Source organism: Girardinichthys multiradiatus, chromosome 9 (genome assembly GCF_021462225.1).
Source record: "Girardinichthys multiradiatus isolate DD_20200921_A chromosome 9, DD_fGirMul_XY1, whole genome shotgun sequence".
In the NCBI taxonomy this organism is placed as follows: domain Eukaryota; kingdom Metazoa; phylum Chordata; class Actinopteri; order Cyprinodontiformes; family Goodeidae; genus Girardinichthys; species Girardinichthys multiradiatus.
Genome location: NC_061802.1, coordinates 2,935,353 through 2,948,211, shown reverse-complemented (window position 1 = coordinate 2,948,211; position 12,859 = coordinate 2,935,353). Strand labels below are relative to the sequence as shown.

General features: G+C 38.1%; 2 protein-coding genes across 6 annotated transcripts in view; one reads left to right on the top strand and one right to left on the bottom strand.

Annotated features, from left to right (window-relative positions):
• The window catches only part of LOC124873750 (gastrula zinc finger protein XlCGF26.1-like), a 31,227-nt gene extending 27,557 nt beyond the window's left edge, over nt 1-3,670 (bottom strand). For 3 of the 4 annotated variants that reach the window (XR_007039615.1, XR_007039618.1, XM_047374680.1), the window contains exon 1: nt 3,384-3,670. The gene's annotated coding sequence lies outside the window, so the exon portion shown is untranslated. The remainder of the gene's footprint in view (nt 1-3,383) is intronic. The other variant, XR_007039617.1, reaches the window with a different exon arrangement.
• LOC124873741 (oocyte zinc finger protein XlCOF22-like) overlaps nt 1-12,859 on the top strand; it is a 138,012-nt gene that overhangs the window by 66,943 nt on the left and 58,210 nt on the right. The gene's annotated exons all lie outside the window — the stretch shown is intronic.

The window sequence follows — 12,859 nt, the reverse complement described above, 5'->3', positions numbered from 1 at the left end:
ATAAAATGACAGTATCCAGTACTGTCTGGTTTGGCTGGAGAGTGTGGCCATGGCGGCGTGGCGAATTCTGATGACACACCATGGCCATATGTTTGGCTCTAAATTACACATGCATGGTCTGATTCACTCCAAAATGAATATGGTTGATCTTTGTCAGCCCCCAAACAGCTCTATTGGATTACATTGGAATTTGGAACAGCGCCCCCTAGAACACTTCAAACGCTATATCTCCCTCATACATCATCAGATCCACTTGAAATGTAGTATCCATGATCATGAGTTAATGATGGACATGTTAACACAGTCAATTGATGATATGATTTTAGCCCCGCCCACTAATAAACAAGTAAATGCAGCTTCCATCTGGAAGGTCCGATTTCCCCCAAAATTTGAATGCTTCTCGCCAGACCAGAACTCTGCATGACCGAAGACCCTCTGACATGTCATGACACGCCACGGCCATACATCTGGCTCAAAATTACACATGGATGGTCTGATTTACTCCAAACTGAATATAGTTGATCTTTGTCAGCCCCCACACAGCTTTATTAGAATTTGGATCAACAGCGCCCCATAGCAAATTTTTAAGTGCTCCATTTCCCTCATATATCTTTGGATCCACCTCAAATTTGGAATGCATCATTGTGGATCAATGCTGAATATGTTGATGCAGTCAACTGATGACATCACTTTAGCCCCACCCACTAACAAACAAGTGAGTGCAGCTTCCTTCTGGAAGATCAGATTTCAGTCAAAGTTTTAATGCTTCTTGCCAGAGCAGAACTCGACTGCCGATGAAGCTGGCATTGTCATTGTTCAGTTTTAGTGCTCTATTGCAGCATTATGGATGATATACATCGTAATTCTGTTTATTTTGTTCTCTTGTTACAAACCACACCCACATATTCATACGAAATCATCTAGATATACCTGGTCCACGCAAACTGCACTGTGGTAATACTGTGGAGTTCATTAAAGACCCTTTCTAAAATCTCTGGATCTGCTGCAGTCTTTCTGACCAAGACATAGGCCAGACTGGTGTAAACCCAGCATACATGTGACAAATAGTTATACGTTCTCACCTGGGCCCTAGAGGCAATTGAGCTGATATAGAGATGCTCACTTCCAGAGCCATGAAGACATCTGTGAAATAGTGATGAACAAAATTCAACGAGTCTGTATGCAGCATCACTGTGATCGTTTTAATCTAGCAAAATCATATAATAATATTGCTAGTAAACTTTTCAACATTTTGAAGTGCAGGCTTTAGTGCCCCAGAACTAACTTTAATCACAAGTGACTAAATCAAGTCGATGATTTTAGTGAGTGTTATGGCCCATTCCAGTATGCCCTAGGATGGAGAGCACCCCACAATTAAGCTCCACCTTCTAAAAAACAAAAACATTTGAAGTACCAATATTCAGGAAATGAATTGTTAAGAAACATGAAAACTTTGGAGATGTCTATCATTAATAGACTCAATCTTCTCTTTTAACATTTAACCTGGTACAACTTTCTCACGGTCAAACATGAAACCAACTGTCATGCGTCATCAATCAGGCCAGAAAAATAAGGATTACCACAAACACCTCTATTAAAACTGCTCAAGTGCTAAATGATCAGAAGGCCCCCCTGTTCTCAGAGGATCCATTTCACCCCACCACCATTTGTTCCAATCAGACAGAAGGTTTAAGTTTCCACTGGCCTAGAAAAGCATGTTCAAAAAAATTATTAATTTGTTTCTAATATCCACTTTGAACTCCTCGAAATAAGAACTGCTTTTCTCAACGTACATCTTAACACTCCTCCCATAAGTGGTTCTTCTGTTAGCAAAAAATACTGATGTGGCGATGAAGACAAATACCGAGTGTCGAATGTGTACTACTATTACTTCTTTCTGTATTTTCTAAAAACTCTGTATCACAGGTCATCTCCACTTATTGTGGTTCTGATCCTGTTTGGCCCAGATGATTTATGAAAGTGGACAGATTAGAACAACTAATCAGGTTAAAGTAACTGAGTGACCTCCTGCTGGGAGATATTTATTGGAGCCAGAGAGAGTTACGACACTCTTCGAACTTGCCGATAGGCGGTCACTTGGTTCATGTAGCTCTCAATAGTTCCAAACATCTCAGCGGCGTCAGTCACTTTGAACGGCTTCAGGCGCCACATTAAGCAAAAATCGACTTTTTTCACTCTTTCCTGCGACTTTCAGCAATTCATTAATAATGACCAGATTACTAGTTACTAAATCATAATTGGAAAATCCTAACAGAAGCAACAATACCTATTATAAATGCTCTTTCTGCCAGCAGTGAAGAGCTCTGATCAAACTTACCTTCAGATCTACATCCTATACTATGTGGAAAGATCTATTGCATATGTATTTCACAAAAACATCCAAATATTACAGATGGAAAAAATGAGAATTAAATTTTTTAATTATTTAATTTAAAAGTCAAATAACATTTAAACAAATTAGGAAAATAAGTAGCTGTATGAAAATGACTGAAGACCTGGGATGACTTCTTAATTTTTGTAGAAGATATATAGATATATCTTCTACAAAAATTAAGAAGTCATCCCAGGTCTTCAGTCATTTTCATACTATCTTCTACAAAAATTAAGAAGTCATCCCAGGTCTTCAGTCATTTTCATACAGCTAGGTCTATGGCGCTGATTGGAGGTATAAAGCCACAAGCTGAGACGAAGTCGCTATGAAATGTCCCACAGCAGATGGCTCCATTTCATACCTGGAAAAGTTGGGTTTGAAACAACCAGAACTACTGAGGAACCAAATGTTGAGGGAACAAAACTAGCAGCTCTATTCTCCATTGGAGACCCAGATAGAAATAAACCCTTAAAGAGACAGAACCTCTGCAGGGCAGCAGGGCTCCGCTCTGGAAGCAGCATTTGAGGCTGGAGCAGAACATCTCCAACCCATGGACCATCAGCAAGGCTGAGATCTTCCTGCTCTTCTACTGTCCTGATACCGCAGCACACCTTATAGAGGCGCAGCTAAATTCTAGCAGCCAGTGAAGGATGGAGGTCATCTCCCTCCACCTCCATTTCATGCTTTTCCAGTTCTGACCGGTTCCTTCCCGCCTTTTGTGCCCTAGAACGCTTCGTACAGCGCATGCGCCATGTCCCTCCGCTTTTCTAATAGTCTGCTGCAGGGAAATGTGGTTCTGTGGCTCCAATAAATAACATCTAGCAGCAGGAGGTCCCTGATAGTGATTTGGGTTTGATCAGGGCTCAGAATCCACCACATAAGAGTCAGCTGGTTCCATTCATCAACATAAAGTTCTAAGGTTCGGTTCAACTGAGCTCAGTTAGCGGACATGATGCCGCTGAGTGACCGTGTGAGCAGCAGAGTTACTCACCGAGCGGGATCCCTGTCTGTCCCTCTGTCTCTGTGTCCTCAGCGGCTCCTGGACGCTGCTGGTTCCGTCTCTGGGAGGAACAAGGAGCCTCTTTATGCGAAGGAAGCAGCCGAGCTCAGCTGCAGCGGTTCGGATTCATAAATCACCTTTTAAGGTCCAGTTCCACCTCGGAGTTCCGCCCACTTCTGCTTTTTGTTAAAGGTTCTGAACGGGTCCAACCGTCTTTCACAGAACTCTTCTGCTTCCTGCTCCTTCTCTTCCTGTTGTGTAACATGATTAGCTCCCACCCTGATGGCGCATTACCGCCACCTGCTGTTCTGGAGTGTTACTAAGAAACCAGATTTACAATAAACTTTAAAATCCATTTTTCTGTTTCCAGGCTTAATTGGCCTGTTGACAATGACAGTTACATTCACTGTTCCTTTACTAAATAAAGGAGATTATGTTTTATTTTTTTAGGCTTTATATTATGTTGCACACTTTTTATATTTGTAGAATTTCGCTGCTCAAGGTGGCAGCAGGTTGGCTTGGCTGTGTTATTGCTACTGGAGATCCTTCCTACCTTCAGCATCCACAACAGCTATTTGAAGAAACCTGTTTAAAATGAGTTGCAACAACATTTAATTTCACTTTGGGCTTAATAAGGTATGTTTGAACTGAATTGAATGTTGATGCTGTCCCCAATGTCATCTGACTCTGCTGCAACTCTAATTGAATTAATCTGAGAATGCCTTGTTGGTAACCGCAAAGTATCTTGGATTTTATTCTCCTTTAGAATACAGTTTGATTGTTTTTCCCAATTGTTCTGATAGCCTTTAGTCTGGTAGCTCCATCCTTTTTCAGAGAATGATGATACAACTTCTTCTTCAGTTGGGAGGAGGATTAAGCTGTCTGAGTAAAGAGGATGGGGCTGATCTGGACTCTGCCCTACTAATGAGCAGAGTAAGCCTGCTACCTTGGTTTACTGGGATGACTTGAGATATTGTCCCTAATGTTTCACATATAGAAAATAGATTTTCACCTCAAAAAAAGGGAGTTGTTGTTTTTACAGTGTGCTGTCTGGTTTTCATTGTGCGTCATGGGATCCTACTGTTGACTACCTGCTCCCTATCTCTGTGTGCCTTCCTGCTCTATGCCTGTAACTCGTCCCATGTTTTATGTCCTACACCCCATGTCCTGTAAGTTTCCCAGTTCCGTTATTAACAACTTCTACTCACCATGCGGCTCTGACGTTCCTGGTTGCATTTTGATCCTGCAAATCCCCTACTTTAAATGACAAACTGATTGGAATTTCCATGCTATGAAATGATTTGTAGTAAAAAAAAATGTCAGGGGAAAAAATGCACAAATGTCTGAAACCTGGAAGCAGAGAGTCTGTTTAAAGGAAGTAAATATCTGTTCTGTACATTTTTACCATGTGAAAAATAGACTTCTATTCAATTCAATTCAGTTTATTTATTTAGTACCAGTTCACAACATATGTCATCTCAAGGCACTTTGCAAAGTCATTTCAATCGAATCAGGTTCATACATTCCAATTAATCCTAACCATTAAACAGTTTAGTCAGATTCAGTTATTTATTCAAATTGGTTAAAAAGGTTTTCTATTTAAGGAAACCCAGCAGATTGCATCCAGTCAGTGACTTGCAGCATTCACTCCTCCTGGATGAGCATGTTCTAAGCCTGTTTTCTATACAGCACTCTGCACAAGATCTCAGCAGATGTAGAACTAATCATAAATAACTAAGACTGATATTTCCATGTGTAAATTTTTATTTTTCAGTATGTTCCACATTTCACTGATGACAGTTTTGCTAACTGTGTTACTAGTCTGTTCAAATCAAATCCGCCAAAGGAACCAAATACAAACACAGGTGAGACGTAAAAAACACCAGCACACACAGATCATGAAAGCTTGTCCATAAAGGCCAAAGGTTACCTTATCACATCTGTCATGTCTTAGCTTTTAATTTGCTTAACATTCCATTTTACAATTCATTTTATGACTTCTTTAAATTCCTGCTGTTATCACATGTTTTTACTGTTCGTTTTAAGTCTTATCTCTGACTCCTTCTTTTTATGTGGAGCACTTTAAACTATCCTTTGACTAAACATGGTTTGTCTTAACATAGGAATAGGCTAATATGCAGCATGTTTGATGATAGATAAAACAAAAACAGTTGTGTTTAGCAGAAAGAAGGTTGAACAAATTGATTTAAAAATATATGGAGAAAAAATAGAAAAACTAAGTTCCTTTAGATTTCTTGGAATTTTATTTGACTCAAAACATCTATGAAGTGACCATATAAGATTTATCGAGGGAAAATGTAAGAAAATTGTAAATATAATGAGGTGATTAATGGGATCAAATTGAGGGGTATAAAACTATTTTAAAAAGGTATATATTGCTCTGATAAGATAAATATTGGATTATGGGTCTGTAGTGTATAAACAAGCTGCAAAATCAATAATTCATAAATGAGAGGTAACTCAAAATCAAGCGCTGAGATTATGCTGTGGGGCTATGAAACCTTCTCCAAATTTGGCTGTACAGGTGGAAATGGGAAAGCTCTCTTTGCACTTCAGATATAAACAAGTTATGATGAATTATTGGGTAAGTTTGCAAGGACATAAGGCAAAAAAAAAAAAGACTCAGTAGTTAAAACTTTACAGCGGTGCTGGGAAAGTGGAAAGGCAAAAGTAGACTGTGTTGCTTGGGCAGCAAATAAATGTGGCAGGGAAATACACGAGAAGAGATATAGCAGTGCTGTGTCCTATTCAGTTACGCCTTATTGGCTGTTTCCTAACATTAATGTTGATCTAGATATCCATAAAGAAATGCAGATTTATAAAGGTTATGTGAATTGGATAGATGTAGTGAACTACAGAATTGAGGACATATTCAGATGATTTCTTTTAATATATACAGATGGTTCTCATGATTCAGAGTCAGGTAAAACAGGATTTGCATATTTTATTTCTGAACTAAACGTATTGTTAAAACAAAGAACATCAGATCATTTAGCTTTCTCTACAGTTGAAATGCTTGCAATTCTGATGGCGTAAAAGTAGGTAGAACAAAACAGAATAAAAAGAGTTCTTATCTGCTCAGATTGTCTTCCTTGATGTTGATTGTGGGTTTCTCATCAAAAAGCCGTATAGATTTGGTCTATGAAATTTATGGAACTTTATTTAGACTTACACTATTTCATTTAAGTTCAGCTCCTGTGGGTTCCTGCTCTTAAAGAGATTGAAGGTAATGAAGTTGCAGATCATCTAGCCAAACAGTCTTTGAATCAAGATAGAATTATGGAAACTACATTTAGTAAATTTGAAATAAAATCTGTTATTAAGTAAAATCTGAAAGGCAGCAGCTTTGGGAAGAGGGAACAAAAAGTTGTCATTTATTTCAAATACAAAAGACGGTAGGGAAAATGGAAGTAATTGGAGAAAATTGAAAAGAACAATTTGTCATAATAAGATTATGACATACACGACTAAATAAAACTTTACATTTCTTGGGTAAACATCCAACAGGCAGATGTGATAGTGGAAGGGATTTAAAAGCAGTAGAGCATATTATAATTCAGTGTGAAAAGTGTAGGATGAGTACAGAAAATTAAAGCAAGAATTAAGGAAGAATGCTGCGGAAGTTTTAAGGGTGAACATAGTATTGGTTAAACATGAAATGATAAATAGAGTATTTATAGGATTTTTAAGAGAAACGGGATTATTTGCAAGAATATAAATTAGACCAGTTAGATACTCTGGCTCACACTCCAGCACAGTAGATGGCGATAATGCATCTTAACATTTGATGTCACCCACTAAAAACCACAAAAAGAAGAAATAAAAGAAGAAGAAAGAGGAGGAGCACTGAGCTAAAACGAATCACAAATGGTTTATCAGTATACACAGGAGAAATATTAACAATACTTTTAGCAGTACAGTGGGTGGAAGACATAAAACCTTTAAAAACAATAATTTGTTCAGATTTAAGCTTGGTATTATTGAGTTTAAAATATAACCATTCAGACAGCAGGCCAGACAGTCTACTAGAAATACAGCAAACTTTATTCAGACTACAAATGATGGGTTTATCAATAGTATTTTTATGGGTTCCAGCACATATTGGGGTTAAAGGAAATGAGATGGCAGATAAGATGGCTAAGAAGGCAACACAAAATCATATCAATTTTACATTATATTTAAGTAAATCAGAAGCAAAGAGCATCATCAAACAGAAATTGAAGGAAGAATGGCAGAAAAGGTGGGATGGAGAAAGAAAAGGAAGATGGTTTTATAGGATCAAAAAGGCAGTTGGTGAAAAAAGAACTGGAAGAAGGAATAGAAAGGAGGAAAGGGTAATAACAAGAATAAGATTAGGATATACAGGACTTAATTATACACTTTGTAAAATACATAAACATAATAAAGGACAATGTGACCACTGTGGTAAGGATGAAACAATTGAACATGTTTTTATAGTGTCAGAAATATGAGCTGCAAAGAAGAGTTATGAAGAGAGAATTTGAAAGGATTACATTCAATTAAATTCAGTTTATTTATATAGCACCAATTCACAACACATGTCGTCTCAAGGCTCTTCACAAAAGTCAGGTTCATACATTCCAATTAATACTAACCATTGAACAGTTCAGTCAGATTCAGTTATTTATTCAAACTGGATAAAAAGTTTTTCTATCTAAGGAAACCCAGCAGACTGCATCCAGTCAGTGACTTGCAGCATTCACTCCTCCTGGATGAGCATGTAGAGACAGTGGACAGTCACTGGCGTTGACTTTGCAGCAATCCCTCATACTGAGCATGCATGTAGCGACAGTGGAGAGGAAAAACTCCCTTTTAACAGGAAGAAACCTCCAGCAGAACCAGAACCAGGCTCAGTGTGAGCGGCCATCTGCCACGACCGACTGGAGGTTTGAGAGAACAGAGCAGAGACACAAAGAGAACAAAGAAGCACTGATCCAGGAGTACTTTCTATGGGAAGGAAAAGTAAATGTTAATGGATGTAGCTCCTTTAGTCGTTTCATCTAGAAAGAAAGAACAGATAAACTCTAATCCAGTTTTCAAGGTTAGAGTCTGAAAGAGAGAACATAGAGTTAGTCACAGTAGAAGCTCAGTCAGTAGCCATGTCTAGGAGAGAGAAAGGGTTAAACACTGAAAGACAGGGCCGTGTGGATCATCTGTAGAGGATGAGCATTAAGTTGTTGCCACCAGAAGCTTGGACGATGCCCCTCTCCAGAAAGGTGTCACAGGTAGACACAGAGTCAGGCCAGGTGTAGCTTCTAGGAAGAGAAAAGAGAGAACAAAGTTAAAAGCTGAAATAACAGCAAATAATGCAAAATTGGAGAGTAGTGTGAGAATGTAGTGAAGAGGGTGAAAGTGGTCGTTATGTCCTCCAGCAGCCTAAGCCTATAGCAGCATAACTACACAGATAGTTTCAGTTCAGATTATTTAGTTAAACGGCGCTTATTTACAACAATGTCGTCTCAAGGAACCCCACAAAGGGTCCCACTGATGGTCATTGTTCTACTAAAAACCACAAGGATTGGGATACCTCCCTCTGTCAGACTGATTATAACCATTGGAAAAGAGAAGGGGTCATACAGGTAGCAGAAATGGAGGGTGTGTTTGCACCTCAACCATAACTGAGCCGTTTTAGGCTTAACCTGACTCCCCCTTACTCCAACCAACAGGGAGGGAGGAAGGCTCCCTCCTTGATAATCTAAGCCACTCTAACTATAAGCTTTATCAAAAAGGAAAGTTTTAAGCCTAGCCTTAAAAGTAGACAGGGTGTCTGCCTCACGGACTAAAACTGGGAGCTGGTTCCACAGGAGAGGAGCCTGATAACTAAAGGATCTGCCTCCCATTCTACTTCTAGAGACTCTAGGAACCACCAGTAAACCTGCAGTCTGAGAACAAAGTGCTCTGTTAGGAACATATGGACCAATCAGATCTCTGATGTATGATGGAGCTAGATCATTAAGGGCTTTATATGTGAGGAGGAGAATTTTAAATTCTATTCTGGATTTAACAGGGAGCCAATGAAGGGAAGCTAAAATAGGAGAAATATGATCTATCTTTTTAATTTTCATCAGAACTCTTGCTGCAGCATTTTGAATCAGCTGAAGGCTTTTAATTGCATTTTGTGGACATCCTGATAGTAAAGAATTACAATAGTCCAGCCTTGAAGTAACAAATGCATGGACTAGTTTTTCAGCATCACTCCTGGACAGGATATTTCTAATTTTGGCAATGTTCCGGAGATGAAAGAAGGAAATCCTAGAAACCTGTTTAATATGGGATTTAAATGACATGTCCTGGTCAAAAATAACACCAAGATTTTTTACTTTATTATCAGAGGTCAATTTATTGCCATCCAGGTTAAGTGATTGACTAAGCAGTTTCTTTTTTAAAGACTCCGGTCCAAAGACGACAACTTCTGTCTTGTCTGAATTTAGAAGCAAAAAATTTAACGTCATCCAAGTTTTTATATCTTCAAGACATGCTTGTAGTCTATCTAACTGGTTGGGTTCATCAGGATTTATGGATAAGTAAAGCTGAGTATCATCAGCGTAACAGTGAAAATTTATCCTATGCTGCCTGATCATTTGACCTATTGGAAGCATATATATAGTAAAGAGAATTGGCCCAAGTACTGAACCCTGTGGTACTCCACAATTAACCCTGGAGTTTAAAGATGATGTATCATTTACATGAACAAACTGGAATCTGTCAGACAGATAAGATTTAAACCAGCCTAGAGCTGTTCCCCTGATCCCTGCAGCATATTCCAGCCTTTCTAAGAGAATATTATGATCGACTGGATCAAATGCAGCACTGAGATCTAACAGAACCAGAACAGACACAAGAAAAGTTTAGCATAAAAGATCCATTAAAAAAGAACATAGGGAGAAAACATATACAAATTATTTCAAGATTCCTAAAAAGAACAAAATTATTTATTAGAATTTGATTATAGAAGAAAGATATTAGTACATGATGAACCACACTCCATACCAGTGGTGGCGGTATTGCACACCTACAGATTCTTGCCAACATCCATTAAACACCAGAAGAAGAAAGAAGAAGAAAAAGGAAGAACACCGAGCTAGTGGTAGACCGAGCGTAACGTTCGAGTTGGTGGAACGATGGTAGAAGGAGGTGGAGGTGGAGAGGCCATGATAGAGGCTGCTGCCGCCAGGCGAACCGGTGGAGGTTTACGGTGTCGTGAGATGTCAGACGGAAATGATGTGTCAGGAAATGAACTTGGAGAAATGGATGTGGGTTGTGATGGCGGGAATAATGAATTAGTTTGGGAAGTTCAAAAAATTAGGCGTAAACGTAAAATGTCAAGACAGGAAACAGCATATTCTATCTCGGAAGTTGAAGGAGAGGCAGATGTGATGACAGAGTTTAAAGTAGTTTTAAATTGGTCAAAGAGAGTTTGTCGTTCAGTAAGTGGAACCCGATTAAAGTTACTAAAGAATTCAACTCACTTGTTGGAAAAGTGAAATGTGTTAAAGTGATAAGAGATGGATCTTTATTGATCATTTATAATGATGTTAAAAAAAAGATAAGGCACTGAATCTGAACAAAGTTCTGGGTGAGACAGAAAGTATTTGAGTGATGTTATTTCAGGTATTTCACCCGATGAGCCCATTGATATTAAATCGAACGTATCACAAGGGAAAGTAGTTGAAATCAGGCGTTTAAAAAGAAACTGAAATGGAGAAAAGATTGATAGTTTTTCTATCATGCTGAAGTTTGAAGAGAGAATCCTCCCTGACAAAGTGTTTGTGGGTTATATGAGTGATGATGTTGGACCATTTATTCCTCCGCCATTTGCAGTTCGTAAGGGGAAGCAGAAGTGTGGGAGACGTGCTGGGGATCATGAATATGGTAAATGTGAACAGGGAGCTCCCTTGAAATGCTGTAATTGTGGAGGTGAACATAGTTCAGGTTTCAGGGGCTGTGTAGCTAGTAAAAGAGCCGTGGAAGAGCAGAAAATTAAATTACTAATGGGATCACTTATGCAGAAGCAGCTAAAGAAGTACCAGTTCAACCAACGATGCAACAAAAGAAAGTGACAGTTGTAGAAACAGGAAGTTCTGTTTGTCAGGGATGTAATAAGGTCAAAGATGACACTCTACTCATGAGAAAACAGGACTTTACTTTATTTATGGTTGAGGTTATAAAGGACACTGCTCAAAAAGAAAGGAAAACGGAAAAGATCCAAATAATTGTAAAAGCAGCTCAAAAATATCTTGATATTAAGAACGCTAGTTGGGAATCAATTAAGGAGAAACTTAATGAGACTCAATCTTCTCAACCTCAAACATGTGGTGGACTTCCTTCTTCCTCATGTTAGTTATATTCCAGTGGAATGCAAGAAGTCTCATTAGTAATGGTGAAGAATTTAAGAAATATATTTCAGATTTGATAGTCAAGCCTCATCTTATTTGTATTCTAGAAACTTGGCTTAAGCCCCAATTGGATTTTATAATTCAAGGATATACAACAATAAGGAATGATAGAAAGGAAAGACTAGGTGGGGGAGTGGCACCCTTTGTACAAAAAGGTCTAAGATATAAAGTGGAAAAAATAGGACTGAATCATGAATCAATAGTTACTAAAATCTGGATAGGAAATGATCAAGTTTCAATAAGTAACTTTTATAATTATAGTAAGAAGTTGACCATTCAGGATCTTAATGAAGTAAATACACAGAATCAGGGAAAACCTGTTTGGTGATTTCAGTTCACATAGTTTATTATGGGTTAGTCTAAATACAGATGCAAATGGATTGATCATTGAAGAGTTTCTTGATTTAAATTCACTGGTTTGTATTAATGATGGTAGAGGCACTAGATATGATTGTAATAGAAATTTGGAGAGTGCTTTAGATTCAACATTGGTGTCAAATGGAACAGCTGGAATTACATCCTGGGAGCTGTTAAATGATTCTCCAATGGGCAGTGATAACTTTCCTATTATTACATCAGTTGGTACTGAGGTAGTTAAAGAAGAGAAAATATAGATACCAAGATGGAGACTAAATAGAGCTAATTGGGAGTTATTTAAGTATTTAGTTTATAGAGAGTATGATAAACTGAATGAAAGATATTTTGTTGATGTGGAGGTATGTAACTCAGAGATGGTATCCATTATTATTATTAATGCAGCTGAAGCTTCAATTCCTAAGTCAAGAGGAAGAGGAAATAAGAAATCTAATCCTTGGTGGAATGAGGAATGTAGTAATGCTATATAAGAAAATAAATAAAGCTTTTAAGCTGATAAGAAGACATCATACTTTTGAGGTATTAATCCAGTGTAAAAAAACACAAGCTGAAGTTAGGAAGACTATTAGAACTGCGAAGAAGACATGTTGGAGACAGTATTGTAATTCTATTGGAAGAGAAACCAAGTTATCTGATGTGTAGAGAGTTATCAAG